This window comes from Sycon ciliatum, chromosome 1 (genome assembly GCF_964019385.1).
Source record: "Sycon ciliatum chromosome 1, ocSycCili1.1, whole genome shotgun sequence".
Lineage (NCBI taxonomy): Eukaryota > Metazoa > Porifera > Calcarea > Leucosolenida > Sycettidae > Sycon > Sycon ciliatum.
This window is the reverse complement of record NC_088643.1, coordinates 60,515,062-60,542,691: the sequence shown is the minus strand read 5'-3', so window position 1 is coordinate 60,542,691 and position 27,630 is coordinate 60,515,062. Positions and strand designations below refer to the sequence as shown.

At 47.0% G+C, this 27,630-nt stretch overlaps 50 non-coding genes across 50 annotated transcripts; all 50 read left to right on the top strand.

The window, feature by feature from the left end:
- Positions 1 to 42: 42 nt before the first annotated feature.
- LOC135807340 (5S ribosomal RNA) lies at positions 43 to 161 on the top strand. Its single transcript, XR_010551625.1, has one exon. It is a non-coding gene; the product is annotated as a 5S ribosomal RNA (ribosomal RNA).
- Positions 162 to 575: 414 nt separating this feature from the next.
- Positions 576 to 694, top strand: LOC135807702 (5S ribosomal RNA). Its single transcript, XR_010551971.1, has one exon. It is a non-coding gene; the product is annotated as a 5S ribosomal RNA (ribosomal RNA).
- Positions 695 to 1,099: 405 nt separating this feature from the next.
- On the top strand, positions 1,100 to 1,218 carry LOC135807338 (5S ribosomal RNA). The gene has a single exon (XR_010551623.1). It is a non-coding gene; the product is annotated as a 5S ribosomal RNA (ribosomal RNA).
- Positions 1,219 to 1,621: 403 nt separating this feature from the next.
- LOC135807337 (5S ribosomal RNA) lies at positions 1,622 to 1,740 on the top strand. The gene has a single exon (XR_010551622.1). It is a non-coding gene; the product is annotated as a 5S ribosomal RNA (ribosomal RNA).
- Positions 1,741 to 2,146: 406 nt separating this feature from the next.
- LOC135807335 (5S ribosomal RNA) lies at positions 2,147 to 2,265 on the top strand. Its single transcript, XR_010551621.1, has one exon. It is a non-coding gene; the product is annotated as a 5S ribosomal RNA (ribosomal RNA).
- Positions 2,266 to 2,673: 408 nt separating this feature from the next.
- On the top strand, positions 2,674 to 2,792 carry LOC135807334 (5S ribosomal RNA). The gene has a single exon (XR_010551620.1). It is a non-coding gene; the product is annotated as a 5S ribosomal RNA (ribosomal RNA).
- A 406-nt stretch (positions 2,793 to 3,198) lies between these two features.
- LOC135807333 (5S ribosomal RNA) lies at positions 3,199 to 3,317 on the top strand. The gene has a single exon (XR_010551619.1). It is a non-coding gene; the product is annotated as a 5S ribosomal RNA (ribosomal RNA).
- A 400-nt stretch (positions 3,318 to 3,717) lies between these two features.
- LOC135807332 (5S ribosomal RNA) lies at positions 3,718 to 3,836 on the top strand. Its single transcript, XR_010551618.1, has one exon. It is a non-coding gene; the product is annotated as a 5S ribosomal RNA (ribosomal RNA).
- Positions 3,837 to 4,249: 413 nt separating this feature from the next.
- On the top strand, positions 4,250 to 4,368 carry LOC135807331 (5S ribosomal RNA). The gene has a single exon (XR_010551617.1). It is a non-coding gene; the product is annotated as a 5S ribosomal RNA (ribosomal RNA).
- A 403-nt stretch (positions 4,369 to 4,771) lies between these two features.
- On the top strand, positions 4,772 to 4,890 carry LOC135807330 (5S ribosomal RNA). Its single transcript, XR_010551616.1, has one exon. It is a non-coding gene; the product is annotated as a 5S ribosomal RNA (ribosomal RNA).
- Positions 4,891 to 5,282: 392 nt separating this feature from the next.
- On the top strand, positions 5,283 to 5,401 carry LOC135807724 (5S ribosomal RNA). Its single transcript, XR_010551992.1, has one exon. It is a non-coding gene; the product is annotated as a 5S ribosomal RNA (ribosomal RNA).
- A 408-nt stretch (positions 5,402 to 5,809) lies between these two features.
- LOC135807329 (5S ribosomal RNA) lies at positions 5,810 to 5,928 on the top strand. Its single transcript, XR_010551615.1, has one exon. It is a non-coding gene; the product is annotated as a 5S ribosomal RNA (ribosomal RNA).
- Positions 5,929 to 6,330: 402 nt separating this feature from the next.
- LOC135807328 (5S ribosomal RNA) lies at positions 6,331 to 6,449 on the top strand. The gene has a single exon (XR_010551614.1). It is a non-coding gene; the product is annotated as a 5S ribosomal RNA (ribosomal RNA).
- Positions 6,450 to 6,839: 390 nt separating this feature from the next.
- LOC135807326 (5S ribosomal RNA) lies at positions 6,840 to 6,958 on the top strand. The gene has a single exon (XR_010551612.1). It is a non-coding gene; the product is annotated as a 5S ribosomal RNA (ribosomal RNA).
- Positions 6,959 to 7,358: 400 nt separating this feature from the next.
- LOC135807325 (5S ribosomal RNA) lies at positions 7,359 to 7,477 on the top strand. Its single transcript, XR_010551611.1, has one exon. It is a non-coding gene; the product is annotated as a 5S ribosomal RNA (ribosomal RNA).
- A 413-nt stretch (positions 7,478 to 7,890) lies between these two features.
- Positions 7,891 to 8,009, top strand: LOC135807324 (5S ribosomal RNA). The gene has a single exon (XR_010551610.1). It is a non-coding gene; the product is annotated as a 5S ribosomal RNA (ribosomal RNA).
- Positions 8,010 to 8,412: 403 nt separating this feature from the next.
- On the top strand, positions 8,413 to 8,531 carry LOC135807323 (5S ribosomal RNA). Its single transcript, XR_010551609.1, has one exon. It is a non-coding gene; the product is annotated as a 5S ribosomal RNA (ribosomal RNA).
- A 396-nt stretch (positions 8,532 to 8,927) lies between these two features.
- On the top strand, positions 8,928 to 9,046 carry LOC135807723 (5S ribosomal RNA). Its single transcript, XR_010551991.1, has one exon. It is a non-coding gene; the product is annotated as a 5S ribosomal RNA (ribosomal RNA).
- A 408-nt stretch (positions 9,047 to 9,454) lies between these two features.
- On the top strand, positions 9,455 to 9,573 carry LOC135807322 (5S ribosomal RNA). Its single transcript, XR_010551608.1, has one exon. It is a non-coding gene; the product is annotated as a 5S ribosomal RNA (ribosomal RNA).
- Positions 9,574 to 9,975: 402 nt separating this feature from the next.
- LOC135807321 (5S ribosomal RNA) lies at positions 9,976 to 10,094 on the top strand. The gene has a single exon (XR_010551607.1). It is a non-coding gene; the product is annotated as a 5S ribosomal RNA (ribosomal RNA).
- A 390-nt stretch (positions 10,095 to 10,484) lies between these two features.
- Positions 10,485 to 10,603, top strand: LOC135807319 (5S ribosomal RNA). The gene has a single exon (XR_010551606.1). It is a non-coding gene; the product is annotated as a 5S ribosomal RNA (ribosomal RNA).
- Positions 10,604 to 10,995: 392 nt separating this feature from the next.
- On the top strand, positions 10,996 to 11,114 carry LOC135807318 (5S ribosomal RNA). Its single transcript, XR_010551605.1, has one exon. It is a non-coding gene; the product is annotated as a 5S ribosomal RNA (ribosomal RNA).
- Positions 11,115 to 11,527: 413 nt separating this feature from the next.
- Positions 11,528 to 11,646, top strand: LOC135807317 (5S ribosomal RNA). The gene has a single exon (XR_010551604.1). It is a non-coding gene; the product is annotated as a 5S ribosomal RNA (ribosomal RNA).
- Positions 11,647 to 12,049: 403 nt separating this feature from the next.
- LOC135807316 (5S ribosomal RNA) lies at positions 12,050 to 12,168 on the top strand. The gene has a single exon (XR_010551603.1). It is a non-coding gene; the product is annotated as a 5S ribosomal RNA (ribosomal RNA).
- A 384-nt stretch (positions 12,169 to 12,552) lies between these two features.
- On the top strand, positions 12,553 to 12,671 carry LOC135807314 (5S ribosomal RNA). The gene has a single exon (XR_010551601.1). It is a non-coding gene; the product is annotated as a 5S ribosomal RNA (ribosomal RNA).
- Positions 12,672 to 13,063: 392 nt separating this feature from the next.
- LOC135807720 (5S ribosomal RNA) lies at positions 13,064 to 13,182 on the top strand. The gene has a single exon (XR_010551988.1). It is a non-coding gene; the product is annotated as a 5S ribosomal RNA (ribosomal RNA).
- Positions 13,183 to 13,600: 418 nt separating this feature from the next.
- LOC135807313 (5S ribosomal RNA) lies at positions 13,601 to 13,719 on the top strand. Its single transcript, XR_010551600.1, has one exon. It is a non-coding gene; the product is annotated as a 5S ribosomal RNA (ribosomal RNA).
- A 403-nt stretch (positions 13,720 to 14,122) lies between these two features.
- Positions 14,123 to 14,241, top strand: LOC135807312 (5S ribosomal RNA). Its single transcript, XR_010551599.1, has one exon. It is a non-coding gene; the product is annotated as a 5S ribosomal RNA (ribosomal RNA).
- Positions 14,242 to 14,652: 411 nt separating this feature from the next.
- Positions 14,653 to 14,771, top strand: LOC135807311 (5S ribosomal RNA). The gene has a single exon (XR_010551598.1). It is a non-coding gene; the product is annotated as a 5S ribosomal RNA (ribosomal RNA).
- Positions 14,772 to 15,178: 407 nt separating this feature from the next.
- Positions 15,179 to 15,297, top strand: LOC135807733 (5S ribosomal RNA). Its single transcript, XR_010552000.1, has one exon. It is a non-coding gene; the product is annotated as a 5S ribosomal RNA (ribosomal RNA).
- A 405-nt stretch (positions 15,298 to 15,702) lies between these two features.
- Positions 15,703 to 15,821, top strand: LOC135807310 (5S ribosomal RNA). Its single transcript, XR_010551597.1, has one exon. It is a non-coding gene; the product is annotated as a 5S ribosomal RNA (ribosomal RNA).
- Positions 15,822 to 16,225: 404 nt separating this feature from the next.
- Positions 16,226 to 16,344, top strand: LOC135807309 (5S ribosomal RNA). The gene has a single exon (XR_010551596.1). It is a non-coding gene; the product is annotated as a 5S ribosomal RNA (ribosomal RNA).
- A 418-nt stretch (positions 16,345 to 16,762) lies between these two features.
- Positions 16,763 to 16,881, top strand: LOC135807308 (5S ribosomal RNA). The gene has a single exon (XR_010551595.1). It is a non-coding gene; the product is annotated as a 5S ribosomal RNA (ribosomal RNA).
- Positions 16,882 to 17,284: 403 nt separating this feature from the next.
- On the top strand, positions 17,285 to 17,403 carry LOC135807307 (5S ribosomal RNA). The gene has a single exon (XR_010551594.1). It is a non-coding gene; the product is annotated as a 5S ribosomal RNA (ribosomal RNA).
- A 411-nt stretch (positions 17,404 to 17,814) lies between these two features.
- On the top strand, positions 17,815 to 17,933 carry LOC135807306 (5S ribosomal RNA). The gene has a single exon (XR_010551593.1). It is a non-coding gene; the product is annotated as a 5S ribosomal RNA (ribosomal RNA).
- A 407-nt stretch (positions 17,934 to 18,340) lies between these two features.
- Positions 18,341 to 18,459, top strand: LOC135807732 (5S ribosomal RNA). Its single transcript, XR_010551999.1, has one exon. It is a non-coding gene; the product is annotated as a 5S ribosomal RNA (ribosomal RNA).
- Positions 18,460 to 18,864: 405 nt separating this feature from the next.
- Positions 18,865 to 18,983, top strand: LOC135807305 (5S ribosomal RNA). The gene has a single exon (XR_010551592.1). It is a non-coding gene; the product is annotated as a 5S ribosomal RNA (ribosomal RNA).
- A 404-nt stretch (positions 18,984 to 19,387) lies between these two features.
- On the top strand, positions 19,388 to 19,506 carry LOC135807303 (5S ribosomal RNA). Its single transcript, XR_010551590.1, has one exon. It is a non-coding gene; the product is annotated as a 5S ribosomal RNA (ribosomal RNA).
- A 420-nt stretch (positions 19,507 to 19,926) lies between these two features.
- LOC135807302 (5S ribosomal RNA) lies at positions 19,927 to 20,045 on the top strand. The gene has a single exon (XR_010551589.1). It is a non-coding gene; the product is annotated as a 5S ribosomal RNA (ribosomal RNA).
- A 388-nt stretch (positions 20,046 to 20,433) lies between these two features.
- LOC135807301 (5S ribosomal RNA) lies at positions 20,434 to 20,552 on the top strand. The gene has a single exon (XR_010551588.1). It is a non-coding gene; the product is annotated as a 5S ribosomal RNA (ribosomal RNA).
- A 412-nt stretch (positions 20,553 to 20,964) lies between these two features.
- On the top strand, positions 20,965 to 21,083 carry LOC135807300 (5S ribosomal RNA). The gene has a single exon (XR_010551587.1). It is a non-coding gene; the product is annotated as a 5S ribosomal RNA (ribosomal RNA).
- A 404-nt stretch (positions 21,084 to 21,487) lies between these two features.
- On the top strand, positions 21,488 to 21,606 carry LOC135807299 (5S ribosomal RNA). Its single transcript, XR_010551586.1, has one exon. It is a non-coding gene; the product is annotated as a 5S ribosomal RNA (ribosomal RNA).
- A 410-nt stretch (positions 21,607 to 22,016) lies between these two features.
- Positions 22,017 to 22,135, top strand: LOC135807298 (5S ribosomal RNA). The gene has a single exon (XR_010551585.1). It is a non-coding gene; the product is annotated as a 5S ribosomal RNA (ribosomal RNA).
- Positions 22,136 to 24,003: 1,868 nt separating this feature from the next.
- On the top strand, positions 24,004 to 24,122 carry LOC135807297 (5S ribosomal RNA). The gene has a single exon (XR_010551584.1). It is a non-coding gene; the product is annotated as a 5S ribosomal RNA (ribosomal RNA).
- Positions 24,123 to 24,525: 403 nt separating this feature from the next.
- LOC135807296 (5S ribosomal RNA) lies at positions 24,526 to 24,644 on the top strand. The gene has a single exon (XR_010551583.1). It is a non-coding gene; the product is annotated as a 5S ribosomal RNA (ribosomal RNA).
- Positions 24,645 to 25,052: 408 nt separating this feature from the next.
- LOC135807291 (5S ribosomal RNA) lies at positions 25,053 to 25,171 on the top strand. Its single transcript, XR_010551578.1, has one exon. It is a non-coding gene; the product is annotated as a 5S ribosomal RNA (ribosomal RNA).
- A 403-nt stretch (positions 25,172 to 25,574) lies between these two features.
- LOC135807279 (5S ribosomal RNA) lies at positions 25,575 to 25,693 on the top strand. Its single transcript, XR_010551567.1, has one exon. It is a non-coding gene; the product is annotated as a 5S ribosomal RNA (ribosomal RNA).
- Positions 25,694 to 26,085: 392 nt separating this feature from the next.
- On the top strand, positions 26,086 to 26,204 carry LOC135807269 (5S ribosomal RNA). The gene has a single exon (XR_010551557.1). It is a non-coding gene; the product is annotated as a 5S ribosomal RNA (ribosomal RNA).
- Positions 26,205 to 26,617: 413 nt separating this feature from the next.
- LOC135807257 (5S ribosomal RNA) lies at positions 26,618 to 26,736 on the top strand. The gene has a single exon (XR_010551546.1). It is a non-coding gene; the product is annotated as a 5S ribosomal RNA (ribosomal RNA).
- Positions 26,737 to 27,139: 403 nt separating this feature from the next.
- LOC135807246 (5S ribosomal RNA) lies at positions 27,140 to 27,258 on the top strand. The gene has a single exon (XR_010551535.1). It is a non-coding gene; the product is annotated as a 5S ribosomal RNA (ribosomal RNA).
- Positions 27,259 to 27,630: the final 372 nt, after the last annotated feature.

Here is a 27,630-nt window from a genome sequence, read left to right as displayed (position 1 = left end):
GGGTGTTTTCAGTATATTGGGAGTCGGCGAAAGGAAAAGAATGTCTACGGCCATACCACGTTGAAAATACCGGTTCTCGTCCGATCACCGAAGTCAAGCAACGTCGGGCGAGGTTAGTACTTGGATGGGTGACCGCCTGGGAATACCTCGTGCTGTAGACTTTTTTCTTTTCTTTTCTTTTCTTTTCTTTCCTTTTCATTTCATTTCTTTTCTTCTTCTTCTTCTTCTTTTCTTCTCTTTCTTTGTCTTCCTTGCTGCAAGGCTCAGTTCTTCTTCAGTGTTCGTCGCACAGAAAACAGGACAGTGCTGCGTAGATCTACGTTCTTTTTGATTATTCAGCGGCTTCAGTCTATCTTCAAAGGTGTTTTTTTCTTTCTTCCCCGAACCCCTGACCCAGCATGCAATTGCGTATTTGCAGCCGCACGCAGGCAGACGCCCTAGATCCCTGATGGCAGCTATGGACTGTACCTGTGCGCCCAGCATGTATTTGTGTGTGTGTGTGTGTGTGTTATTGTGCGTGCGTGCGCGACACTGGGTGTTTTCAGTATAAGGGGAGTCGGCGAAAGGAAAAGAATGTCTACGGCCATACCACGTTGAAAATACCGGTTCTCGTCCGATCACCGAAGTCAAGCAACGTCGGGCGAGGTTAGTATTTGGATGGGTGACCGCCTGGGAATACCTCGTGCTGTAGACTTTTTTCTTTTCTTTTCTTTTCTTTTCTTTCCTTTTCATTTCATTTCTTTTCTTCTTCTTCTTCTTTTCTTCTCTTTCTTTGTCTTCCTTGCTGCAAGGCTCAGTTCTTCTTCAGTGTTCGTCGCACAGAAAACAGGACAGTGCTGCGTAGATCTACGTTCTTTTTGATTATTCAGCGGCTTCAGTCTATCTTCAAAGGTGTTTTTTTCTTTCTTCCCCGAACCCCTGACCCAGCATGCAATTGCGTATTTGCAGCCGCACGCAGGCAGACGCCCTAGATCCCTGATGGCAGCTATGGACTGTACCTGTGCGCCCAGCATGTATTTGTGTGTGTGTGTGTTATTGTGCGTGCGTGCGCGACACTGGGTGTTTTCAGTATATTGGGAGTCGGCGAAAGGAAAAGAATGTCTACGGCCATACCACGTTGAAAATACCGGTTCTCGTCCGATCACCGAAGTCAAGCAACGTCGGGCGAGGTTAGTACTTGGATGGGTGACCGCCTGGGAATACCTCGTGCTGTAGACTTTTTTCTTTTCTTTTCTTTTCTTTTCTTTCCTTTTCATTTCATTTCTTTTCTTCTTCTTCTTCTTTTCTTCTCTTTCTTTGTCTTCCTTGCTGCAAGGCTCAGTTCTTCTTCAGTGTTCGTCGCACAGAAAACAGGACAGTGCTGCGTAGATCTACGTTCTTTTTGATTATTCAGCGGCTTCAGTCTATCTTCAAAGGTGTTTTTTTCTTTCTTCCCCGAACCCCTGACCCAGCATGCAATTGCGTATTTGCAGCCGCACGCAGGCAGACGCCCTAGATCCCTGATGGCAGCTATGGACTGTACCTGTGCGCCCAGCATGTATTTGTGTGTGTGTGTTATTGCGCGTGCGTGCGCGACACTGGGTGTTTTCAGTATAAGGGGAGTCGGCGAAAGGAAAAGAATGTCTACGGCCATACCACGTTGAAAATACCGGTTCTCGTCCGATCACCGAAGTCAAGCAACGTCGGGCGAGGTTAGTACTTGGATGGGTGACCGCCTGGGAATACCTCGTGCTGTAGACTTTTTTCTTTTCTTTTCTTTTCTTTTCTTTCCTTTTCATTTCATTTCTTTTCTTCTTCTTCTTCTTCTTTTCTTCTCTTTCTTTGTCTTCCTTGCTGCAAGGCTCAGTTCTTCTTCAGTGTTCGTCGCACAGAAAACAGGACAGTGCTGCGTAGATCTACGTTCTTTTTGATTATTCAGCGGCTTCAGTCTATCTTCAAAGGTGTTTTTTTCTTTCTTCCCCGAACCCCTGACCCAGCATGCAATTGCGTATTTGCAGCCGCACGCAGGCAGACGCCCTAGATCCCTGATGGCAGCTATGGACTGTACCTGTGCGCCCAGCATGTATTTGTGTGTGTGTGTTATTGCGCGTGCGTGCGCGACACTGGGTGTTTTCAGTATAAGGGGAGTCGGCGAAAGGAAAAGAATGTCTACGGCCATACCACGTTGAAAATACCGGTTCTCGTCCGATCACCGAAGTCAAGCAACGTCGGGCGAGGTTAGTACTTGGATGGGTGACCGCCTGGGAATACCTCGTGCTGTAGACTTTTTTCTTTTCTTTTCTTTTCTTTTCTTTTCTTTCCTTTTCATTTCATTTCTTTTCTTCTTCTTCTTCTTTTCTTCTCTTTCTTTGTCTTCCTTGCTGCAAGGCTCAGTTCTTCTTCAGTGTTCGTCGCACAGAAAACAGGACAGTGCTGCGTAGATCTACGTTCTTTTTGATTATTCAGCGGCTTCAGTCTATCTTCAAAGGTGTTTTTTTCTTTCTTCCCCGAACCCCTGACCCAGCATGCAATTGCGTATTTGCAGCCGCACGCAGGCAGACGCCCTAGATCCCTGATGGCAGCTATGGACTGCACCTGTGCGCCCAGCATGTATTTGTGTGTGTGTGTTATTGTGCGTGCGTGCGCGACACTGGGTGTTTTCAGTATAAGGGGAGTCGGCGAAAGGAAAAGAATGTCTACGGCCATACCACGTTGAAAATACCGGTTCTCGTCCGATCACCGAAGTCAAGCAACGTCGGGCGAGGTTAGTACTTGGATGGGTGACCGCCTGGGAATACCTCGTGCTGTAGACTTTTTTCTTTTCTTTTCTTTTCTTTTCTTTCCTTTTCATTTCATTTCTTTTCTTCTTCTTCTTCTTCTTTTCTTCTCTTTCTTTGTCTTCCTTGCTGCAAGGCTCAGTTCTTCTTCAGTGTTCGTCGCACAGAAAACAGGACAGTGCTGCGTAGATCTACGTTCTTTTTGATTATTCAGCGGCTTCAGTCTATCTTCAAAGGTGTTTTTTTCTTTCTTCCCCGAACCCCTGACCCAGCATGCAATTGCGTATTTGCAGCCGCACGCAGGCAGACGCCTTAGATCCCTGATGGCAGCTATGGACTGTACCTGTGCGCCCAGCATGTATTTGTGTGTGTGTGTTATTGCGCGTGCGTGCGCGACACTGGGTGTTTTCAGTATAAGGGGAGTCGGCGAAAGGAAAAGAATGTCTACGGCCATACCACGTTGAAAATACCGGTTCTCGTCCGATCACCGAAGTCAAGCAACGTCGGGCGAGGTTAGTACTTGGATGGGTGACCGCCTGGGAATACCTCGTGCTGTAGACTTTTTTCTTTTCTTTTCTTTCCTTTTCATTTCATTTCTTTTCTTCTTCTTCTTTTCTTCTCTTTCTTTGTCTTCCTTGCTGCAAGGCTCAGTTCTTCTTCAGTGTTCGTCGCACAGAAAACAGGACAGTGCTGCGTAGATCTACGTTCTTTTTGATTATTCAGCGGCTTCAGTCTATCTTCAAAGGTGTTTTTTTCTTTCTTCCCCGAACCCCTGACCCAGCATGCAATTGCGTATTTGCAGCCGCACGCAGGCAGACGCCCTAGATCCCTGATGGCAGCTATGGACTGTACCTGTGCGCCCAGCATGTATTTGTGTGTGTGTGTGTGTGTGTGTTATTGTGCGTGCGTGCGCGACACTGGGTGTTTTCAGTATAAGGGGAGTCGGCGAAAGGAAAAGAATGTCTACGGCCATACCACGTTGAAAATACCGGTTCTCGTCCGATCACCGAAGTCAAGCAACGTCGGGCGAGGTTAGTACTTGGATGGGTGACCGCCTGGGAATACCTCGTGCTGTAGACTTTTTTCTTTTCTTTTCTTTTCTTTTCTTTTCTTTTCTTTCCTTTTCATTTCATTTCTTTTCTTCTTCTTCTTCTTTTCTTCTCTTTCTTTGTCTTCCTTGCTGCAAGGCTCAGTTCTTCTTCAGTGTTCGTCGCACAGAAAACAGGACAGTGCTGCGTAGATCTACGTTCTTTTTGATTATTCAGCGGCTTCAGTCTATCTTCAAAGGTGTTTTTTTCTTTCTTCCCCGAACCCCTGACCCAGCATGCAATTGCGTATTTGCAGCCGCACGCAGGCAGACGCCCTAGATCCCTGATGGCAGCTATGGACTGCACCTGTGCGCCCAGCATGTATTTGTGTGTGTGTGTTATTGTGCGTGCGTGCGCGACACTGGGTGTTTTCAGTATAAGGGGAGTCGGCGAAAGGAAAAGAATGTCTACGGCCATACCACGTTGAAAATACCGGTTCTCGTCCGATCACCGAAGTCAAGCAACGTCGGGCGAGGTTAGTACTTGGATGGGTGACCGCCTGGGAATACCTCGTGCTGTAGACTTTTTTCTTTTCTTTTCTTTTCTTTTCTTTCCTTTTCATTTCATTTCTTTTCTTCTTCTTCTTCTTTTCTTCTCTTTCTTTGTCTTCCTTGCTGCAAGGCTCAGTTCTTCTTCAGTGTTCGTCGCACAGAAAACAGGACAGTGCTGCGTAGATCTACGTTCTTTTTGATTATTCAGCGGCTTCAGTCTATCTTCAAAGGTGTTTTTTTCTTTCTTCCCCGAACCCCTGACCCAGCATGCAATTGCGTATTTGCAGCCGCACGCAGGCAGACGCCTTAGATCCCTGATGGCAGCTATGGACTGTACCTGTGCGCCCAGCATGTATTTGTGTGTGTGTGTTATTGCGCGTGCGTGCGCGACACTGGGTGTTTTCAGTATAAGGGGAGTCGGCGAAAGGAAAAGAATGTCTACGGCCATACCACGTTGAAAATACCGGTTCTCGTCCGATCACCGAAGTCAAGCAACGTCGGGCGAGGTTAGTACTTGGATGGGTGACCGCCTGGGAATACCTCGTGCTGTAGACTTTTTTCTTTTCTTTTCTTTCCTTTTCATTTCATTTCTTTTCTTCTTCTTCTTTTCTTCTCTTTCTTTGTCTTCCTTGCTGCAAGGCTCAGTTCTTCTTCAGTGTTCGTCGCACAGAAAACAGGACAGTGCTGCGTAGATCTACGTTCTTTTTGATTATTCAGCGGCTTCAGTCTATCTTCAAAGGTGTTTTTTTCTTTCTTCCCCGAACCCCTGACCCAGCATGCAATTGCGTATTTGCAGCCGCACGCAGGCAGACGCCCTAGATCCCTGATGGCAGCTATGGACTGTACCTGTGCGCCCAGCATGTATTTGTGTGTGTGTGTGTTATTGTGCGTGCGTGCGCGACACTGGGTGTTTTCAGTATAAGGGGAGTCGGCGAAAGGAAAAGAATGTCTACGGCCATATCACGTTGAAAATACTGGTTCTCGTCCGATCACCGAAGTCAAGCAACGTCGGGCGAGGTTAGTACTTGGATGGGTGACCGCCTGGGAATACCTCGTGCTGTAGACTTTTTTCTTTTCTTTTCTTTTCTTTTCTTTTCTTTCCTTTTCATTTCATTTCTTTTCTTCTTCTTCTTCTTTTCTTCTCTTTCTTTGTCTTCCTTGCTGCAAGGCTCAGTTCTTCTTCAGTGTTCGTCGCACAGAAAACAGGACAGTGCTGCGTAGATCTACGTTCTTTTTGATTATTCAGCGGCTTCAGTCTATCTTCAAAGGTGTTTTTTTCTTTCTTCCCCGAACCCCTGACCCAGCATGCAATTGCGTATTTGCAGCCGCACGCAGGCAGACGCCCTAGATCCCTGATGGCAGCTATGGACTGCACCTGTGCGCCCAGCATGTATTTGTGTGTGTGTGTTATTGTGCGTGCGTGCGCGACACTGGGTGTTTTCAGTATAAGGGGAGTCGGCGAAAGGAAAAGAATGTCTACGGCCATACCACGTTGAAAATACCGGTTCTCGTCCGATCACCGAAGTCAAGCAACGTCGGGCGAGGTTAGTACTTGGATGGGTGACCGCCTGGGAATACCTCGTGCTGTAGACTTTTTTCTTTTCTTTTCTTTTCTTTTCTTTCCTTTTCATTTCATTTCTTTTCTTCTTCTTCTTCTTTTCTTCTCTTTCTTTGTCTTCCTTGCTGCAAGGCTCAGTTCTTCTTCAGTGTTCGTCGCACAGAAAACAGGACAGTGCTGCGTAGATCTACGTTCTTTTTGATTATTCAGCGGCTTCAGTCTATCTTCAAAGGTGTTTTTTCTTTCTTCCCCGAACCCCTGACCCAGCATGCAATTGCGTATTTGCAGCCGCACGCAGGCAGACGCCTTAGATCCCTGATGGCAGCTATGGACTGTACCTGTGCGCCCAGCATGTATTTGTGTGTGTGTGTTATTGCGCGTGCGTGCGCGACACTGGGTGTTTTCAGTATAAGGGGAGTCGGCGAAAGGAAAAGAATGTCTACGGCCATACCACGTTGAAAATACCGGTTCTCGTCCGATCACCGAAGTCAAGCAACGTCGGGCGAGGTTAGTACTTGGATGGGTGACCGCCTGGGAATACCTCGTGCTGTAGACTTTTTTCTTTTCTTTTCTTTCCTTTTCATTTCATTTCTTTTCTTCTTCTTCTTTTCTTCTCTTTCTTTGTCTTCCTTGCTGCAAGGCTCAGTTCTTCTTCAGTGTTCGTCGCACAGAAAACAGGACAGTGCTGCGTAGATCTACGTTCTTTTTGATTATTCAGCGGCTTCAGTCTATCTTCAAAGGTGTTTTTTTCTTTCTTCCCCGAACCCCTGACCCAGCATGCAATTGCGTATTTGCAGCCGCACGCAGGCAGACGCCTTAGATCCCTGATGGCAGCTATGGACTGTACCTGTGCGCCCAGCATGTATTTGTGTGTGTGTGTTATTGCGCGTGCGTGCGCGACACTGGGTGTTTTCAGTATAAGGGGAGTCGGCGAAAGGAAAAGAATGTCTACGGCCATACCACGTTGAAAATACCGGTTCTCGTCCGATCACCGAAGTCAAGCAACGTCGGGCGAGGTTAGTACTTGGATGGGTGACCGCCTGGGAATACCTCGTGCTGTAGACTTTTTTCTTTTCTTTTCTTTCCTTTTCATTTCATTTCTTTTCTTCTTCTTCTTTTCTTCTCTTTCTTTGTCTTCCTTGCTGCAAGGCTCAGTTCTTCTTCAGTGTTCGTCGCACAGAAAACAGGACAGTGCTGCGTAGATCTACGTTCTTTTTGATTATTCAGCGGCTTCAGTCTATCTTCAAAGGTGTTTTTTTCTTTCTTCCCCGAACCCCTGACCCAGCATGCAATTGCGTATTTGCAGCCGCACGCAGGCAGACGCCCTAGATCCCTGATGGCAGCTATGGACTGTACCTGTGCGCCCAGCATGTATTTGTGTGTGTGTGTGTGTGTGTGTTATTGTGCGTGCGTGCGCGACACTGGGTGTTTTCAGTATAAGGGGAGTCGGCGAAAGGAAAAGAATGTCTACGGCCATACCACGTTGAAAATACCGGTTCTCGTCCGATCACCGAAGTCAAGCAACGTCGGGCGAGGTTAGTACTTGGATGGGTGACCGCCTGGGAATACCTCGTGCTGTAGACTTTTTTCTTTTCTTTTCTTTTCTTTTCTTTTCTTTTCTTTCCTTTTCATTTCATTTCTTTTCTTCTTCTTCTTCTTTTCTTCTCTTTCTTTGTCTTCCTTGCTGCAAGGCTCAGTTCTTCTTCAGTGTTCGTCGCACAGAAAACAGGACAGTGCTGCGTAGATCTACGTTCTTTTTGATTATTCAGCGGCTTCAGTCTATCTTCAAAGGTGTTTTTTTCTTTCTTCCCCGAACCCCTGACCCAGCATGCAATTGCGTATTTGCAGCCGCACGCAGGCAGACGCCCTAGATCCCTGATGGCAGCTATGGACTGCACCTGTGCGCCCAGCATGTATTTGTGTGTGTGTGTTATTGTGCGTGCGTGCGCGACACTGGGTGTTTTCAGTATAAGGGGAGTCGGCGAAAGGAAAAGAATGTCTACGGCCATACCACGTTGAAAATACCGGTTCTCGTCCGATCACCGAAGTCAAGCAACGTCGGGCGAGGTTAGTACTTGGATGGGTGACCGCCTGGGAATACCTCGTGCTGTAGACTTTTTTCTTTTCTTTTCTTTTCTTTTCTTTCCTTTTCATTTCATTTCTTTTCTTCTTCTTCTTCTTTTCTTCTCTTTCTTTGTCTTCCTTGCTGCAAGGCTCAGTTCTTCTTCAGTGTTCGTCGCACAGAAAACAGGACAGTGCTGCGTAGATCTACGTTCTTTTTGATTATTCAGCGGCTTCAGTCTATCTTCAAAGGTGTTTTTTTCTTTCTTCCCCGAACCCCTGACCCAGCATGCAATTGCGTATTTGCAGCCGCACGCAGGCAGACGCCTTAGATCCCTGATGGCAGCTATGGACTGTACCTGTGCGCCCAGCATGTATTTGTGTGTGTGTGTTATTGCGCGTGCGTGCGCGACACTGGGTGTTTTCAGTATAAGGGGAGTCGGCGAAAGGAAAAGAATGTCTACGGCCATACCACGTTGAAAATACCGGTTCTCGTCCGATCACCGAAGTCAAGCAACGTCGGGCGAGGTTAGTACTTGGATGGGTGACCGCCTGGGAATACCTCGTGCTGTAGACTTTTTTCTTTTCTTTTCTTTCCTTTTCATTTCATTTCTTTTCTTCTTCTTCTTTTCTTCTCTTTCTTTGTCTTCCTTGCTGCAAGGCTCAGTTCTTCTTCAGTGTTCGTCGCACAGAAAACAGGACAGTGCTGCGTAGATCTACGTTCTTTTTGATTATTCAGCGGCTTCAGTCTATCTTCAAAGGTGTTTTTTTCTTTCTTCCCCGAACCCCTGACCCAGCATGCAATTGCGTATTTGCAGCCGCACGCAGGCAGACGCCCTAGATCCCTGATGGCAGCTATGGACTGTACCTGTGCGCCCAGCATGTATTTGTGTGTGTGTGTGTGTGTTATTGTGCGTGCGTGCGCGACACTGGGTGTTTTCAGTATAAGGGGAGTCGGCGAAAGGAAAAGAATGTCTACGGCCATATCACGTTGAAAATACTGGTTCTCGTCCGATCACCGAAGTCAAGCAACGTCGGGCGAGGTTAGTACTTGGATGGGTGACCGCCTGGGAATACCTCGTGCTGTAGACTTTTTTCTTTTCTTTTCTTTTCTTTTCTTTTCTTTCCTTTTCATTTCATTTCTTTTCTTCTTCTTCTTCTTTTCTTCTCTTTCTTTGTCTTCCTTGCTGCAAGGCTCAGTTCTTCTTCAGTGTTCGTCGCACAGAAAACAGGACAGTGCTGCGTAGATCTACGTTCTTTTTGATTATTCAGCGGCTTCAGTCTATCTTCAAAGGTGTTTTTTTCTTTCTTCCCCGAACCCCTGACCCAGCATGCAATTGCGTATTTGCAGCCGCACGCAGGCAGACGCCCTAGATCCCTGATGGCAGCTATGGACTGCACCTGTGCGCCCAGCATGTATTTGTGTGTGTGTGTTATTGTGCGTGCGTGCGCGACACTGGGTGTTTTCAGTATAAGGGGAGTCGGCGAAAGGAAAAGAATGTCTACGGCCATACCACGTTGAAAATACCGGTTCTCGTCCGATCACCGAAGTCAAGCAACGTCGGGCGAGGTTAGTACTTGGATGGGTGACCGCCTGGGAATACCTCGTGCTGTAGACTTTTTTCTTTTCTTTTCTTTTCTTTTCTTTCCTTTTCATTTCATTTCTTTTCTTCTTCTTCTTCTTTTCTTCTCTTTCTTTGTCTTCCTTGCTGCAAGGCTCAGTTCTTCTTCAGTGTTCGTCGCACAGAAAACAGGACAGTGCTGCGTAGATCTACGTTCTTTTTGATTATTCAGCGGCTTCAGTCTATCTTCAAAGGTGTTTTTTCTTTCTTCCCCGAACCCCTGACCCAGCATGCAATTGCGTATTTGCAGCCGCACGCAGGCAGACGCCTTAGATCCCTGATGGCAGCTATGGACTGTACCTGTGCGCCCAGCATGTATTTGTGTGTGTGTGTTATTGCGCGTGCGTGCGCGACACTGGGTGTTTTCAGTATAAGGGGAGTCGGCGAAAGGAAAAGAATGTCTACGGCCATACCACGTTGAAAATACCGGTTCTCGTCCGATCACCGAAGTCAAGCAACGTCGGGCGAGGTTAGTACTTGGATGGGTGACCGCCTGGGAATACCTCGTGCTGTAGACTTTTTTCTTTTCTTTTCTTTCCTTTTCATTTCATTTCTTTTCTTCTTCTTCTTTTCTTCTCTTTCTTTGTCTTCCTTGCTGCAAGGCTCAGTTCTTCTTCAGTGTTCGTCGCACAGAAAACAGGACAGTGCTGCGTAGATCTACGTTCTTTTTGATTATTCAGCGGCTTCAGTCTATCTTCAAAGGTGTTTTTTTCTTTCTTCCCCGAACCCCTGACCCAGCATGCAATTGCGTATTTGCAGCCGCACGCAGGCAGACGCCCTAGATCCCTGATGGCAGCTATGGACTGTACCTGTGCGCCCAGCATGTATTTGTGTGTGTGTGTTATTGCGCGTGCGTGCGCGACACTGGGTGTTTTCAGTATAAGGGGAGTCGGCGAAAGGAAAAGAATGTCTACGGCCATACCACGTTGAAAATACCGGTTCTCGTCCGATCACCGAAGTCAAGCAACGTCGGGCGAGGTTAGTACTTGGATGGGTGACCGCCTGGGAATACCTCGTGCTGTAGACTTTTTTCTTTTCTTTTCTTTCCTTTTCATTTCATTTCTTTTCTTCTTCTTCTTTTCTTCTCTTTCTTTGTCTTCCTTGCTGCAAGGCTCAGTTCTTCTTCAGTGTTCGTCGCACAGAAAACAGGACAGTGCTGCGTAGATCTACGTTCTTTTTGATTATTCAGCGGCTTCAGTCTATCTTCAAAGGTGTTTTTTTCTTTCTTCCCCGAACCCCTGACCCAGCATGCAATTGCGTATTTGCAGCCGCACGCAGGCAGACGCCCTAGATCCCTGATGGCAGCTATGGACTGTACCTGTCCGCCCAGCATGTATTTGTGTGTGTGTGTGTTATTGTGCGTGCGTGCGCGACACTGGGTGTTTTCAGTATAAGGGGAGTCGGCGAAAGGAAAAGAATGTCTACGGCCATACCACGTTGAAAATACCGGTTCTCGTCCGATCACCGAAGTCAAGCAACGTCGGGCGAGGTTAGTACTTGGATGGGTGACCGCCTGGGAATACCTCGTGCTGTAGACTTTTTTCTTTTCTTTTCTTTTCTTTTCTTTTCTTTTCTTTCCTTTTCATTTCATTTCTTTTCTTCTTCTTCTTCTTTTCTTCTCTTTCTTTGTCTTCCTTGCTGCAAGGCTCAGTTCTTCTTCAGTGTTCGTCGCACAGAAAACAGGACAGTGCTGCGTAGATCTACGTTCTTTTTGATTATTCAGCGGCTTCAGTCTATCTTCAAAGGTGTTTTTTTCTTTCTTCCCCGAACCCCTGACCCAGCATGCAATTGCGTATTTGCAGCCGCACGCAGGCAGACGCCCTAGATCCCTGATGGCAGCTATGGACTGCACCTGTGCGCCCAGCATGTATTTGTGTGTGTGTGTTATTGTGCGTGCGTGCGCGACACTGGGTGTTTTCAGTATAAGGGGAGTCGGCGAAAGGAAAAGAATGTCTACGGCCATACCACGTTGAAAATACCGGTTCTCGTCCGATCACCGAAGTCAAGCAACGTCGGGCGAGGTTAGTACTTGGATGGGTGACCGCCTGGGAATACCTCGTGCTGTAGACTTTTTTCTTTTCTTTTCTTTTCTTTTCTTTCCTTTTCATTTCATTTCTTTTCTTCTTCTTCTTCTTTTCTTCTCTTTCTTTGTCTTCCTTGCTGCAAGGCTCAGTTCTTCTTCAGTGTTCGTCGCACAGAAAACAGGACAGTGCTGCGTAGATCTACGTTCTTTTTGATTATTCAGCGGCTTCAGTCTATCTTCAAAGGTGTTTTTTTCTTTCTTCCCCGAACCCCTGACCCAGCATGCAATTGCGTATTTGCAGCCGCACGCAGGCAGACGCCTTAGATCCCTGATGGCAGCTATGGACTGTACCTGTGCGCCCAGCATGTATTTGTGTGTGTGTGTTATTGCGCGTGCGTGCGCGACACTGGGTGTTTTCAGTATAAGGGGAGTCGGCGAAAGGAAAAGAATGTCTACGGCCATACCACGTTGAAAATACCGGTTCTCGTCCGATCACCGAAGTCAAGCAACGTCGGGCGAGGTTAGTACTTGGATGGGTGACCGCCTGGGAATACCTCGTGCTGTAGACTTTTTTCTTTTCTTTTCTTTCATTTCATTTCTTTTCTTCTTCTTCTTTTCTTCTCTTTCTTTGTCTTCCTTGCTGCAAGGCTCAGTTCTTCTTCAGTGTTCGTCGCACAGAAAACAGGACAGTGCTGCGTAGATCTACGTTCTTTTTGATTATTCAGCGGCTTCAGTCTATCTTCAAAGGTGTTTTTTTCTTTCTTCCCCGAACCCCTGACCCAGCATGCAATTGCGTATTTGCAGCCGCACGCAGGCAGACGCCCTAGATCCCTGATGGCAGCTATGGACTGTACCTGTGCGCCCAGCATGTATTTGTGTGTGTGTGTTATTGCGCGTGCGTGCGCGACACTGGGTGTTTTCAGTATAAGGGGAGTCGGCGAAAGGAAAAGAATGTCTACGGCCATACCACGTTGAAAATACCGGTTCTCGTCCGATCACCGAAGTCAAGCAACGTCGGGCGAGGTTAGTACTTGGATGGGTGACCGCCTGGGAATACCTCGTGCTGTAGACTTTTTTCTTTTCTTTTCTTTCCTTTTCATTTCATTTCTTTTCTTCTTCTTCTTTTCTTCTCTTTCTTTGTCTTCCTTGCTGCAAGGCTCAGTTCTTCTTCAGTGTTCGTCGCACAGAAAACAGGACAGTGCTGCGTAGATCTACGTTCTTTTTGATTATTCAGCGGCTTCAGTCTATCTTCAAAGGTGTTTTTTTCTTTCTTCCCCGAACCCCTGACCCAGCATGCAATTGCGTATTTGCAGCCGCACGCAGGCAGACGCCCTAGATCCCTGATGGCAGCTATGGACTGTACCTGTGCGCCCAGCATGTATTTGTGTGTGTGTGTGTTATTGTGCGTGCGTGCGCGACACTGGGTGTTTTCAGTATAAGGGGAGTCGGCGAAAGGAAAAGAATGTCTACGGCCATACCACGTTGAAAATACCGGTTCTCGTCCGATCACCGAAGTCAAGCAACGTCGGGCGAGGTTAGTTCTTGGATGGGTGACCGCCTGGGAATACCTCGTGCTGTAGACTTTTTTCTTTTCTTTTCTTTTCTTTTCTTTTCTTTTCTTTTCTTTCCTTTTCATTTCATTTCTTTTCTTCTTCTTCTTCTTTTCTTCTCTTTCTTTGTCTTCCTTGCTGCAAGGCTCAGTTCTTCTTCAGTGTTCGTCGCACAGAAAACAGGACAGTGCTGCGTAGATCTACGTTCTTTTTGATTATTCAGCGGCTTCAGTCTATCTTCAAAGGTGTTTTTTTCTTTCTTCCCCGAACCCCTGACCCAGCATGCAATTGCGTATTTGCAGCCGCACGCAGGCAGACGCCCTAGATCCCTGATGGCAGCTATGGACTGCACCTGTGCGCCCAGCATGTATTTGTGTGTGTGTGTTATTGTGCGTGCGTGCGCGACACTGGGTGTTTTCAGTATAAGGGGAGTCGGCGAAAGGAAAAGAATGTCTACGGCCATACCACGTTGAAAATACCGGTTCTCGTCCGATCACCGAAGTCAAGCAACGTCGGGCGAGGTTAGTACTTGGATGGGTGACCGCCTGGGAATACCTCGTGCTGTAGACTTTTTTCTTTTCTTTTCTTTTCTTTTCTTTCCTTTTCATTTCATTTCTTTTCTTCTTCTTCTTCTTTTCTTCTCTTTCTTTGTCTTCCTTGCTGCAAGGCTCAGTTCTTCTTCAGTGTTCGTCGCACAGAAAACAGGACAGTGCTGCGTAGATCTACGTTCTTTTTGATTATTCAGCGGCTTCAGTCTATCTTCAAAGGTGTTTTTTTCTTTCTTCCCCGAACCCCTGACCCAGCATGCAATTGCGTATTTGCAGCCGCACGCAGGCAGACGCCTTAGATCCCTGATGGCAGCTATGGACTGTACCTGTGCGCCCAGCATGTATTTGTGTGTGTGTGTTATTGCGCGTGCGTGCGCGACACTGGGTGTTTTCAGTATAAGGGGAGTCGGCGAAAGGAAAAGAATGTCTACGGCCATACCACGTTGAAAATACCGGTTCTCGTCCGATCACCGAAGTCAAGCAACGTCGGGCGAGGTTAGTACTTGGATGGGTGACCGCCTGGGAATACCTCGTGCTGTAGACTTTTTTCTTTTCTTTTCTTTTCTTTTCTTTTCTTTTCTTTTCATTTCATTTCTTTTCTTCTTCTTCTTCTTCTTTTCTTCTCTTTCTTTGTCTTCCTTGCTGCAAGGCTCAGTTCTTCTTCAGTGTTCGTCGCACAGAAAACAGGACAGTGCTGCGTAGATCTACGTTCTTTTTGATTATTCAGCGGCTTCAGTCTATCTTCAAAGGTGTTTTTTTCTTTCTTCCCCGAACCCCTGACCCAGCATGCAATTGCGTATTTGCAGCCGCACGCAGGCAGACGCCCTAGATCCCTGATGGCAGCTATGGACTGTACCTGTGCGCCCAGCATGTATTTGTGTGTGTGTGTTATTGTGCGTGCGTGCGCGACACTGGGTGTTTTCAGTATAAGGGGAGTCGGCGAAAGGAAAAGAATGTCTACGGCCATACCACGTTGAAAATACCGGTTCTCGTCCGATCACCGAAGTCAAGCAACGTCGGGCGAGGTTAGTACTTGGATGGGTGACCGCCTGGGAATACCTCGTGCTGTAGACTTTTTTCTTTTCTTTTCTTTTCTTTTCTTTCCTTTTCATTTCATTTCTTTTCTTCTTCTTCTTCTTTTCTTCTCTTTCTTTGTCTTCCTTGCTGCAAGGCTCAGTTCTTCTTCAGTGTTCGTCGCACAGAAAACAGGACAGTGCTGCGTAGATCTACGTTCTTTTTGATTATTCAGCGGCTTCAGTCTATCTTCAAAGGTGTTTTTTTCTTTCTTCCCCGAACCCCTGACCCAGCATGCAATTGCGTATTTGCAGCCGCACGCAGGCAGACGCCCTAGATCCCTGATGGCAGCTATGGACTGTACCTGTGCGCCCAGCATGTATTTGTGTGTGTGTGTGTGTTATTGTGCGTGCGTGCGCGACACTGGGTGTTTTCAGTATAAGGGGAGTCGGCGAAAGGAAAAGAATGTCTACGGCCATACCAAGTTGAAAATACCGGTTCTCGTTCGATCACCGAAGTCAAGCAACGTCGGGCGAGGTTAGTACTTGGATGGGTGACCGCCTGGGAATACCTCGTGCTGTAGACTTTTTTCTTTTCTTTTCTTTTCTTTTCTTTCCTTTTCATTTCATTTCTTTTCTTCTTCTTCTTCTTTTCTTCTCTTTCTTTGTCTTCCTTGCTGCAAGGCTCAGTTCTTCTTCAGTGTTCGTCGCACAGAAAACAGGACAGTGCTGCGTAGATCTACGTTCTTTTTGATTATTCAGCGGCTTCAGTCTATCTTCAAAGGTGTTTTTTTCTTTCTTCCCCGAACCCCTGACCCAGCATGCAATTGCGTATTTGCAGCCGCACGCAGGCAGACGCCCTAGATCCCTGATGGCAGCTATGGACTGTACCTGTGCGCCCAGCATGTATTTGTGTGTGTGTGTGTTATTGTGCGTGCGTGCGCGACACTGGGTGTTTTCAGTATAAGGGGAGTCGGCGAAAGGAAAAGAATGTCTACGGCCATACCACGTTGAAAATACCGGTTCTCGTCCGATCACCGAAGTCAAGCAACGTCGGGCGAGGTTAGTACTTGGATGGGTGACCGCCTGGGAATACCTCGTGCTGTAGACTTTTTTTCTTTTCTTTTCTTTTCTTTTCTTTCCTTTTCATTTCATTTCTTTTCTTCTTCTTCTTCTTTTCTTCTCTTTCTTTGTCTTCCTTGCTGCAAGGCTCAGTTCTTCTTCAGTGTTCGTCGCACAGAAAACAGGACAGTGCTGCGTAGATCTACGTTCTTTTTGATTATTCAGCGGCTTCAGTCTATCTTCAAAGGTGTTTTTTTCTTTCTTCTCCGAACCCCTGACCCCGCATGCAATTGCGTATTTGCAGCCGCATGCAGGCAGACGCCCTAGATCCCTGATGGCAGCTAGGGACTGTACCTGTGCGCCCAGCATGTATTTGTGTGTGTGTGTTATTGTGCGTGCGTGCGCGACACTGGGTGTTTTCAGTATAAGGGGAGTCGGCGAAAGGAAAAGAATGTCTACGGCCATACCACGTTGAAAATACCGGTTCTCGTCCGATCACCGAAGTCAAGCAACGTCGGGCGAGGTTAGTACTTGGATGGGTGACCGCCTGGGAATACCTCGTGCTGTAGACTTTTTTCTTTTCTTTTCTTTTCTTTTCTTTTCTTTTCTTTTCTTTCCTTTTCATTTCATTTCTTTTCTTCTTCTTCTTCTTTTCTTCTCTTTCTTTGTCTTCCTTGCTGCAAGGCTCAGTTCTTCTTCAGTGTTCGTCGCACAGAAAACAGGACAGTGCTGCGTAGATCTACGTTCTTTTTGATTATTCAGCGGCTTCAGTCTATCTTCAAAGGTGTTTTTTTCTTTCTTCCCCGAACCCCTGACCCAGCATGCAATTGCGTATTTGCAGCCGCACGCAGGCAGACGCCCTAGATCCCTGATGGCAGCTATGGACTGCACCTGTGCGCCCAGCATGTATTTGTGTGTGTGTGTTATTGTGCGTGCGTGCGCGACACTGGGTGTTTTCAGTATAAGGGGAGTCGGCGAAAGGAAAAGAATGTCTACGGCCATACCACGTTGAAAATACCGGTTCTCGTCCGATCACCGAAGTCAAGCAACGTCGGGCGAGGTTAGTACTTGGATGGGTGACCGCCTGGGAATACCTCGTGCTGTAGACTTTTTTCTTTTCTTTTCTTTTCTTTTCTTTCCTTTTCATTTCATTTCTTTTCTTCTTCTTCTTCTTTTCTTCTCTTTCTTTGTCTTCCTTGCTGCAAGGCTCAGTTCTTCTTCAGTGTTCGTCGCACAGAAAACAGGACAGTGCTGCGTAGATCTACGTTCTTTTTGATTATTCAGCGGCTTCAGTCTATCTTCAAAGGTGTTTTTTTCTTTCTTCCCCGAACCCCTGACCCAGCATGCAATTGCGTATTTGCAGCCGCACGCAGGCAGACGCCTTAGATCCCTGATGGCAGCTATGGACTGTACCTGTGCGCCCAGCATGTATTTGTGTGTGTGTGTTATTGCGCGTGCGTGCGCGACACTGGGTGTTTTCAGTATAAGGGGAGTCGGCGAAAGGAAAAGAATGTCTACGGCCATACCACGTTGAAAATACCGGTTCTCGTCCGATCACCGAAGTCAAGCAACGTCGGGCGAGGTTAGTACTTGGATGGGTGACCGCCTGGGAATACCTCGTGCTGTAGACTTTTTTCTTTTCTTTTCTTTTCTTTTCTTTTCTTTTCTTTTCATTTCATTTCTTTTCTTCTTCTTCTTCTTCTTTTCTTCTCTTTCTTTGTCTTCCTTGCTGCAAGGCTCAGTTCTTCTTCAGTGTTCGTCGCACAGAAAACAGGACAGTGCTGCGTAGATCTACGTTCTTTTTGATTATTCAGCGGCTTCAGTCTATCTTCAAAGGTGTTTTTTTCTTTCTTCCCCGAACCCCTGACCCAGCATGCAATTGCGTATTTGCAGCCGCACGCAGGCAGACGCCCTAGATCCCTGATGGCAGCTATGGACTGTACCTGTGCGCCCAGCATGTATTTGTGTGTGTGTGTTATTGTGCGTGCGTGCGCGACACTGGGTGTTTTCAGTATAAGGGGAGTCGGCGAAAGGAAAAGAATGTCTACGGCCATACCACGTTGAAAATACCGGTTCTCGTCCGATCACCGAAGTCAAGCAACGTCGGGCGAGGTTAGTACTTGGATGGGTGACCGCCTGGGAATACCTCGTGCTGTAGACTTTTTTCTTTTCTTTTCTTTTCTTTTCTTTCCTTTTCATTTCATTTCTTTTCTTCTTCTTCTTCTTTTCTTCTCTTTCTTTGTCTTCCTTGCTGCAAGGCTCAGTTCTTCTTCAGTGTTCGTCGCACAGAAAACAGGACAGTGCTGCGTAGATCTACGTTCTTTTTGATTATTCAGCGGCTTCAGTCTATCTTCAAAGGTGTTTTTTTCTTTCTTCCCCGAACCCCTGACCCAGCATGCAATTGCGTATTTGCAGCCGCACGCAGGCAGACGCCCTAGATCCCTGATGGCAGCTATGGACTGTACCTGTGCGCCCAGCATGTATTTGTGTGTGTGTGTGTGTTATTGTGCGTGCGTGCGCGACACTGGGTGTTTTCAGTATAAGGGGAGTCGGCGAAAGGAAAAGAATGTCTACGGCCATACCAAGTTGAAAATACCGGTTCTCGTTCGATCACCGAAGTCAAGCAACGTCGGGCGAGGTTAGTACTTGGATGGGTGACCGCCTGGGAATACCTCGTGCTGTAGACTTTTTTCTTTTCTTTTCTTTTCTTTTCTTTCCTTTTCATTTCATTTCTTTTCTTCTTCTTCTTCTTTTCTTCTCTTTCTTTGTCTTCCTTGCTGCAAGGCTCAGTTCTTCTTCAGTGTTCGTCGCACAGAAAACAGGACAGTGCTGCGTAGATCTACGTTCTTTTTGATTATTCAGCGGCTTCAGTCTATCTTCAAAGGTGTTTTTTTCTTTCTTCCCCGAACCCCTGACCCAGCATGCAATTGCGTATTTGCAGCCGCACGCAGGCAGACGCCCTAGATCCCTGATGGCAGCTATGGACTGTACCTGTGCGCCCAGCATGTATTTGTGTGTGTGTGTGTTATTGTGCGTGCGTGCGCGACACTGGGTGTTTTCAGTATAAGGGGAGTCGGCGAAAGGAAAAGAATGTCTACGGCCATACCACGTTGAAAATACCGGTTCTCGTCCGATCACCGAAGTCAAGCAACGTCGGGCGAGGTTAGTACTTGGATGGGTGACCGCCTGGGAATACCTCGTGCTGTAGACTTTTTTTCTTTTCTTTTCTTTTCTTTTCTTTCCTTTTCATTTCATTTCTTTTCTTCTTCTTCTTCTTTTCTTCTCTTTCTTTGTCTTCCTTGCTGCAAGGCTCAGTTCTTCTTCAGTGTTCGTCGCACAGAAAACAGGACAGTGCTGCGTAGATCTACGTTCTTTTTGATTATTCAGCGGCTTCAGTCTATCTTCAAAGGTGTTTTTTTCTTTCTTCTCCGAACCCCTGACCCCGCATGCAATTGCGTATTTGCAGCCGCATGCAGGCAGACGCCCTAGATCCCTGATGGCAGCTAGGGACTGTACCTGTGCGCCCAGCATGTATTTGTGTGTGTGTGTTATTGTGCGTGCGTGCGCGACACTGGGTGTTTTCAGTATAAGGGGAGTCGGCGAAAGGAAAAGAATGTCTACGGCCATACCACGTTGAAAATACCGGTTCTCGTCCGATCACCGAAGTCAAGCAACGTCGGGCGAGGTTAGTACTTGGATGGGTGACCGCCTGGGAATACCTCGTGCTGTAGACTTTTTTCTTTTCTTTTCTTTTCTTTTCTTTTCTTTTCTTTTCTTTCCTTTTCAGTTCATTTCTTTTCTTCTTCTTCTTCTTTTCTTCTCTTTCTTTGTCTTCCTTGCTGCAAGGCTCAGTTCTTCTTCAGTGTTCGTCGCACAGAAAACAGGACAGTGCTGCGTAGATCTACGTTCTTTTTGATTATTCAGCGGCTTCAGTCTATCTTCAAAGGTGTTTTTTTCTTTCTTCCCCGAACCCCTGACCCAGCATGCAATTGCGTATTTGCAGCCGCACGCAGGCAGACGCCCTAGATCCCTGATGGCAGCTATGGACTGTACCTGTGCGCCCAGCATGTATTTGTGTGTGTGTGTGTTATTGTGCGTGCGTGCGCGACACTGGGTGTTTTCAGTATAAGGGGAGTCGGCGAAAGGAAAAGAATGTCTACGGCCATACCACGTTGAAAATACCGGTTCTCGTCCGATCACCGAAGTCAAGCAACGTCGGGCGAGGTTAGTACTTGGATGGGTGACCGCCTGGGAATACCTCGTGCTGTAGACTTTTTTTCTTTTCTTTTCTTTTCTTTTCTTTCCTTTTCATTTCATTTCTTTTCTTCTTCTTCTTCTTTTCTTCTCTTTCTTTGTCTTCCTTGCTGCAAGGCTCAGTTCTTCTTCAGTGTTCGTCGCACAGAAAACAGGACAGTGCTGCGTAGATCTACGTTCTTTTTGATTATTCAGCGGCTTCAGTCTATCTTCAAAGGTGTTTTTTTCTTTCTTCTCCTCTCAATTGCGTATTTGCAGCCGCATGCAGGCAGACGCCCTAGATCCCTGATGGCAGCTATGGACTGTACCTGTGCGCCCAGCATGTATTTGTGTGTGTGTGTTATTGTGCGTGCGTGCGCGACACTGGGTGTTTTCAGTATAAGGGGAGTCGGCGAAAGGAAAAGAATGTCTACGGCCATACCACGTTGAAAATACCGGTTCTCGTCCGATCACCGAAGTCAAGCAACGTCGGGCGAGGTTAGTACTTGGATGGGTGACCGCCTGGGAATACCTCGTGCTGTAGACTTTTTTCTTTTCTTTTCTTTTCTTTTCTTTTCTTTCCTTTTCATTTCATTTCTTTTCTTCTTCTTCTTCTTTTCTTCTCTTTCTTTGTCTTCCTTGCTGCAAGGCTCAGTTCTTCTTCAGTGTTCGTCGCACAGAAAACAGGACAGTGCTGCGTAGATCTACGTTCTTTTTGATTATTCAGCGGCTTCAGTCTATCTTCAAAGGTGTTTTTTTCTTTCTTCCCCGAACCCCTGACCCAGCATGCAATTGCGTATTTGCAGCCGCACGCAGGCAGACGCCCTAGATCCCTGATGGCAGCTATGGACTGTACCTGTGCGCCCAGCATGTATTTGTGTGTGTGTGTGTGTTATTGTGCGTGCGTGCGCGACACTGGGTGTTTTCAGTATAAGGGGAGTCGGCGAAAGGAAAAGAATGTCTACGGCCATACCACGTTGAAAATACCGGTTCTCGTCCGATCACCGAAGTCAAGCAACGTCGGGCGAGGTTAGTACTTGGATGGGTGACCGCCTGGGAATACCTCGTGCTGTAGACTTTTTTTCTTTTCTTTTCTTTTCTTTTCTTTCCTTTTCATTTCATTTCTTTTCTTCTTCTTCTTCTTTTCTTCTCTTTCTTTGTCTTCCTTGCTGCAAGGCTCAGTTCTTCTTCAGTGTTCGTCGCACAGAAAACAGGACTGTGCTGCGTAGATCTACGTTCTTTTTGATTATTCAGCGGTTTCAGTCTATCTTCAAAGGTGTTTTTTTCTTTCTTCTCCGAACCCCTGACCCAGCATGCAATTGCGTATTTGCAGCCGCATGCAGGCAGACGCCCTAGATCCCTGATGGCAGCTATGGACTGTACCTGTGCGCCCAGCATGTATTTGTGTGTGTGTGTTATTGTGCGTGCGTGCGCGACACTGGGTGTTTTCAGTATAAGGGGAGTCGGCGAAAGGAAAAGAATGTCTACGGCCATACCACGTTGAAAATACCGGTTCTCGTCCGATCACCGAAGTCAAGCAACGTCGGGCGAGGTTAGTACTTGGATGGGTGACCGCCTGGGAATACCTCGTGCTGTAGACTTTTTTCTTTTCTTTTCTTTTCTTTTCTTTTCTTTCCTTTTCATTTCATTTCTTTTCTTCTTCTTCTTCTTTTCTTCTCTTTCTTTGTCTTCCTTGCTGCAAGGCTCAGTTCTTCTTCAGTGTTCGTCGCACAGAAAACAGGACAGTGCTGCGTAGATCTACGTTCTTTTTGATTATTCAGCGGCTTCAGTCTATCTTCAAAGGTGTTTTTTTCTTTCTTCCCCGAACCCCTGACCCAGCATGCAATTGCGTATTTGCAGCCGCACGCAGGCAGACGCCCTAGATCCCTGATGGCAGCTATGGACTGTACCTGTGCGCCCAGCATGTATTTGTGTGTGTGTGTGTTATTGTGCGTGCGTGCGCGACACTGGGTGTTTTCAGTATAAGGGGAGTCGGCGAAAGGAAAAGAATGTCTACGGCCATACCACGTTGAAAATACCGGTTCTCGTCCGATCACCGAAGTCAAGCAACGTCGGGCGAGGTTAGTACTTGGATGGGTGACCGCCTGGGAATACCTCGTGCTGTAGACTTTTTTCTTTTCTTTTCTTTTCTTTTCTTTCCTTTTCATTTCATTTCTTTTCTTCTTCTTCTTCTTCTTTTCTTCTCTTTCTTTGTCTTCCTGGCACCCTATTCAACTCCATTAAGGAACTCCACTATTGCCCACCTGACCTTAGATGTGGCCTTCTGGTGCCAGTATACAAACGAGGAAAACCTATGGGTGCACCGAAAAGTTACAGACCGGTCATGCTGCTATCAGTTGTTCGCAAGGTGCTGACCCGCATCATCACCATGCGTTCACAACAATCTACCACCTCATATGTACGTGAAAGTCAGGCAGGCTTTACACCCGGACGCTCCACGGCTGACGGAGTTTTCTATACGCGTGTCATGTGCGAACGTGCACTACTCGGTGACTGGAAATACTCTGCCGCACTATTAGACTTCAGCGGAGCATTTGATACCATTGTCCGTGAGAAGGCGTTGGCGCGATTTTCAGACTCTGGAGCTGCCACTGATGTCGTTGCCACTCTGATCTTGGACACGACGGTGAGAGTGAAACTCAGTTCTCATTTAGGCAAAGCGTTTGCTACAAATATCGGAGTAGTGCAGGGGGATCCGCTGTCTCCCATCATGTACAATGTGTATGCTGAGGGAGCCATGCGCCACCTTGATCCTATACTATCGCACTTATCTTTACCAGCACCAACCACCCAATATGCAGACGACACAACAATCCATGACACGGAGAGGCGAGAAGTCGAGGAGATTGTGGAGAAATCAAGTGAAAAATTCAAAGAAGATAACCTAATGTTAAATATTCAGAAAACACAATATATTACAGTAACTAAAGCCGACTCCTCTTGGCGATCTGTCAAGCTGCTTGGCTCTTTGTTAGGGTCCGCAGAGGATATTCAGGCAAGAATAGGTGCTGCGAATAGAGCGTTCGGCTCCATTTCGTGGAAGCGTCATAAACTGAGCTCCAGACTTTGTATGTTCTCTGCCCTCATTTTGCCTATCCTGTTGTATAACTGCGGACTGTGGGCCCTGACACAGCAACTCAGTAATCGGCTGGACGCATGGCACCGCAGAAAATTGCGGTACCTGCTTGGTGTGGTGTACCCTCACCACATGTCGAATGCCAAGGTGTACGCCTCAACGCGACAAGGCCCAGTCAGCACTACCTGTCGCAGACGTCGGCTGCTCTGGCTGGGCCATGTTGTTCGCGAAGGACGTAACTCAGCATCCTACCAAGCACTGGAGATGGCAATTAATACCCGGGACATCAAGCGCCCACGTGGCCGACCCCATCTCAGATGGATTGACAATATTAAAAGTGATCTAAAGCACGCCAATATTGATATTTCTGACTGTTTTGAACTGGCTCTAGACAAGAAAGAATGGCTGATGCTTGTGGAAAAATGTGCTGCGCTTGCGTAGTTGTTCTTGCTGCGATACGTTCTAACAATAATGAGATGCCTTTTGTCGGCTCTTCTGCCTGGATTTCGTTGACAGATGCGTTAAACCCATGGATCCTTCCATGAGTGACATGCGAACTGTAACTATTATTATTATTTGTCTTCCTTGCTGCAAGGCTCAGTTCTTCTTCAGTGTTCGTCGCACAGAAAACAGGACAGTGCTGCGTAGATCTACGTTCTTTTTGATTATTCAGCGGCTTCAGTCTATCTTCAAAGGTGTTTTTTTCTTTCTTCCCCGAACCCCTGACCCAGCATGCAATTGCGTATTTGCAGCCGCACGCAGGCAGACGCCCTAGATCCCTGATGGCAGCTATGGACTGTACCTGTGCGCCCAGCATGTATTTGTGTGTGTGTGTTATTGCGCGTGCGTGCGCGACACTGGGTGTTTTCAGTATAAGGGGAGTCGGCGAAAGGAAAAGAATGTCTACGGCCATACCACGTTGAAAATACCGGTTCTCGTCCGATCACCGAAGTCAAGCAACGTCGGGCGAGGTTAGTACTTGGATGGGTGACCGCCTGGGAATACCTCGTGCTGTAGACTTTTTTCTTTTCTTTTCTTTTCTTTTCTTTCCTTTTCATTTCATTTCTTTTCTTCTTCTTCTTCTTTTCTTCTCTTTCTTTGTCTTCCTTGCTGCAAGGCTCAGTTCTTCTTCAGTGTTCGTCGCACAGAAAACAGGACAGTGCTGCGTAGATCTACGTTCTTTTTGATTATTCAGCGGCTTCAGTCTATCTTCAAAGGTGTTTTTTTCTTTCTTCCCCGAACCCCTGACCCAGCATGCAATTGCGTATTTGCAGCCGCACGCAGGCAGACGCCCTAGATCCCTGATGGCAGCTATGGACTGTACCTGTGCGCCCAGCATGTATTTGTGTGTGTGTGTTATTGCGCGTGCGTGCGCGACACTGGGTGTTTTCAGTATAAGGGGAGTCGGCGAAAGGAAAAGAATGTCTACGGCCATACCACGTTGAAAATACCGGTTCTCGTCCGATCACCGAAGTCAAGCAACGTCGGGCGAGGTTAGTACTTGGATGGGTGACCGCCTGGGAATACCTCGTGCTGTAGACTTTTTTCTTTTCTTTTCTTTTCTTTTCTTTTCTTTCCTTTTCATTTCATTTCTTTTCTTCTTCTTCTTCTTTTCTTCTCTTTCTTTGTCTTCCTTGCTGCAAGGCTCAGTTCTTCTTCAGTGTTCGTCGCACAGAAAACAGGACAGTGCTGCGTAGATCTACGTTCTTTTTGATTATTCAGCGGCTTCAGTCTATCTTCAAAGGTGTTTTTTTCTTTCTTCCCCGAACCCCTGACCCAGCATGCAATTGCGTATTTGCAGCCGCACGCAGGCAGACGCCCTAGATCCCTGATGGCAGCTATGGACTGCACCTGTGCGCCCAGCATGTATTTGTGTGTGTGTGTTATTGTGCGTGCGTGCGCGACACTGGGTGTTTTCAGTATAAGGGGAGTCGGCGAAAGGAAAAGAATGTCTACGGCCATACCACGTTGAAAATACCGGTTCTCGTCCGATCACCGAAGTCAAGCAACGTCGGGCGAGGTTAGTACTTGGATGGGTGACCGCCTGGGAATACCTCGTGCTGTAGACTTTTTTCTTTTCTTTTCTTTTCTTTTCTTTCCTTTTCATTTCATTTCTTTTCTTCTTCTTCTTCTTTTCTTCTCTTTCTTTGTCTTCCTTGCTGCAAGGCTCAGTTCTTCTTCAGTGTTCGTCGCACAGAAAACAGGACAGTGCTGCGTAGATCTACGTTCTTTTTGATTATTCAGCGGCTTCAGTCTATCTTCAAAGGTGTTTTTTTCTTTCTTCCCCGAACCCCTGACCCAGCATGCAATTGCGTATTTGCAGCCGCACGCAGGCAGACGCCTTAGATCCCTGATGGCAGCTATGGACTGTACCTGTGCGCCCAGCATGTATTTGTGTGTGTGTGTTATTGCGCGTGCGTGCGCGACACTGGGTGTTTTCAGTATAAGGGGAGTCGGCGAAAGGAAAAGAATGTCTACGGCCATACCACGTTGAAAATACCGGTTCTCGTCCGATCACCGAAGTCAAGCAACGTCGGGCGAGGTTAGTACTTGGATGGGTGACCGCCTGGGAATACCTCGTGCTGTAGACTTTTTTCTTTTCTTTTCTTTCCTTTTCATTTCATTTCTTTTCTTCTTCTTCTTTTCTTCTCTTTCTTTGTCTTCCTTGCTGCAAGGCTCAGTTCTTCTTCAGTGTTCGTCGCACAGAAAACAGGACAGTGCTGCGTAGATCTACGTTCTTTTTGATTATTCAGCGGCTTCAGTCTATCTTCAAAGGTGTTTTTTTCTTTCTTCCCCGAACCCCTGACCCAGCATGCAATTGCGTATTTGCAGCCGCACGCAGGCAGACGCCCTAGATCCCTGATGGCAGCTATGGACTGTACCTGTGCGCCCAGCATGTATTTGTGTGTGTGTGTGTTATTGTGCGTGCGTGCGCGACACTGGGTGTTTTCAGTATAAGGGGAGTCGGCGAAAGGAAAAGAATGTCTACGGCCATACCACGTTGAAAATACCGGTTCTCGTCCGATCACCGAAGTCAAGCAACGTCGGGCGAGGTTAGTACTTGGATGGGTGACCGCCTGGGAATACCTCGTGCTGTAGACTTTTTTCTTTTCTTTTCTTTTCTTTTCTTTTCTTTTCTTTCCTTTTCATTTCATTTCTTTTCTTCTTCTTCTTCTTTTCTTCTCTTTCTTTGTCTTCCTTGCTGCAAGGCTCAGTTCTTCTTCAGTGTTCGTCGCACAGAAAACAGGACAGTGCTGCGTAGATCTACGTTCTTTTTGATTATTCAGCGGCTTCAGTCTATCTTCAAAGGTGTTTTTTTCTTTCTTCCCCGAACCCCTGACCCAGCATGCAATTGCGTATTTGCAGCCGCACGCAGGCAGACGCCCTAGATCCCTGATGGCAGCTATGGACTGCACCTGTGCGCCCAGCATGTATTTGTGTGTGTGTGTTATTGTGCGTGCGTGCGCGACACTGGGTGTTTTCAGTATAAGGGGAGTCGGCGAAAGGAAAAGAATGTCTACGGCCATACCACGTTGAAAATACCGGTTCTCGTCCGATCACCGAAGTCAAGCAACGTCGGGCGAGGTTAGTACTTGGATGGGTGACCGCCTGGGAATACCTCGTGCTGTAGACTTTTTTCTTTTCTTTTCTTTTCTTTTCTTTCCTTTTCATTTCATTTCTTTTCTTCTTCTTCTTCTTTTCTTCTCTTTCTTTGTCTTCCTTGCTGCAAGGCTCAGTTCTTCTTCAGTGTTCGTCGCACAGAAAACAGGACAGTGCTGCGTAGATCTACGTTCTTTTTGATTATTCAGCGGCTTCAGTCTATCTTCAAAGGTGTTTTTTTCTTTCTTCCCCGAACCCCTGACCCAGCATGCAATTGCGTATTTGCAGCCGCACGCAGGCAGACGCCTTAGATCCCTGATGGCAGCTATGGACTGTACCTGTGCGCCCAGCATGTATTTGTGTGTGTGTGTTATTGCGCGTGCGTGCGCGACACTGGGTGTTTTCAGTATAAGGGGAGTCGGCGAAAGGAAAAGAATGTCTACGGCCATACCACGTTGAAAATACCGGTTCTCGTCCGATCACCGAAGTCAAGCAACGTCGGGCGAGGTTAGTACTTGGATGGGTGACCGCCTGGGAATACCTCGTGCTGTAGACTTTTTTCTTTTCTTTTCTTTCCTTTTCATTTCATTTCTTTTCTTCTTCTTCTTTTCTTCTCTTTCTTTGTCTTCCTTGCTGCAAGGCTCAGTTCTTCTTCAGTGTTCGTCGCACAGAAAACAGGACAGTGCTGCGTAGATCTACGTTCTTTTTGATTATTCAGCGGCTTCAGTCTATCTTCAAAGGTGTTTTTTTCTTTCTTCCCCGAACCCCTGACCCAGCATGCAATTGCGTATTTGCAGCCGCACGCAGGCAGACGCCCTAGATCCCTGATGGCAGCTATGGACTGTACCTGTGCGCCCAGCATGTATTTGTGTGTGTGTGTGTTATTGTGCGTGCGTGCGCGACACTGGGTGTTTTCAGTATAAGGGGA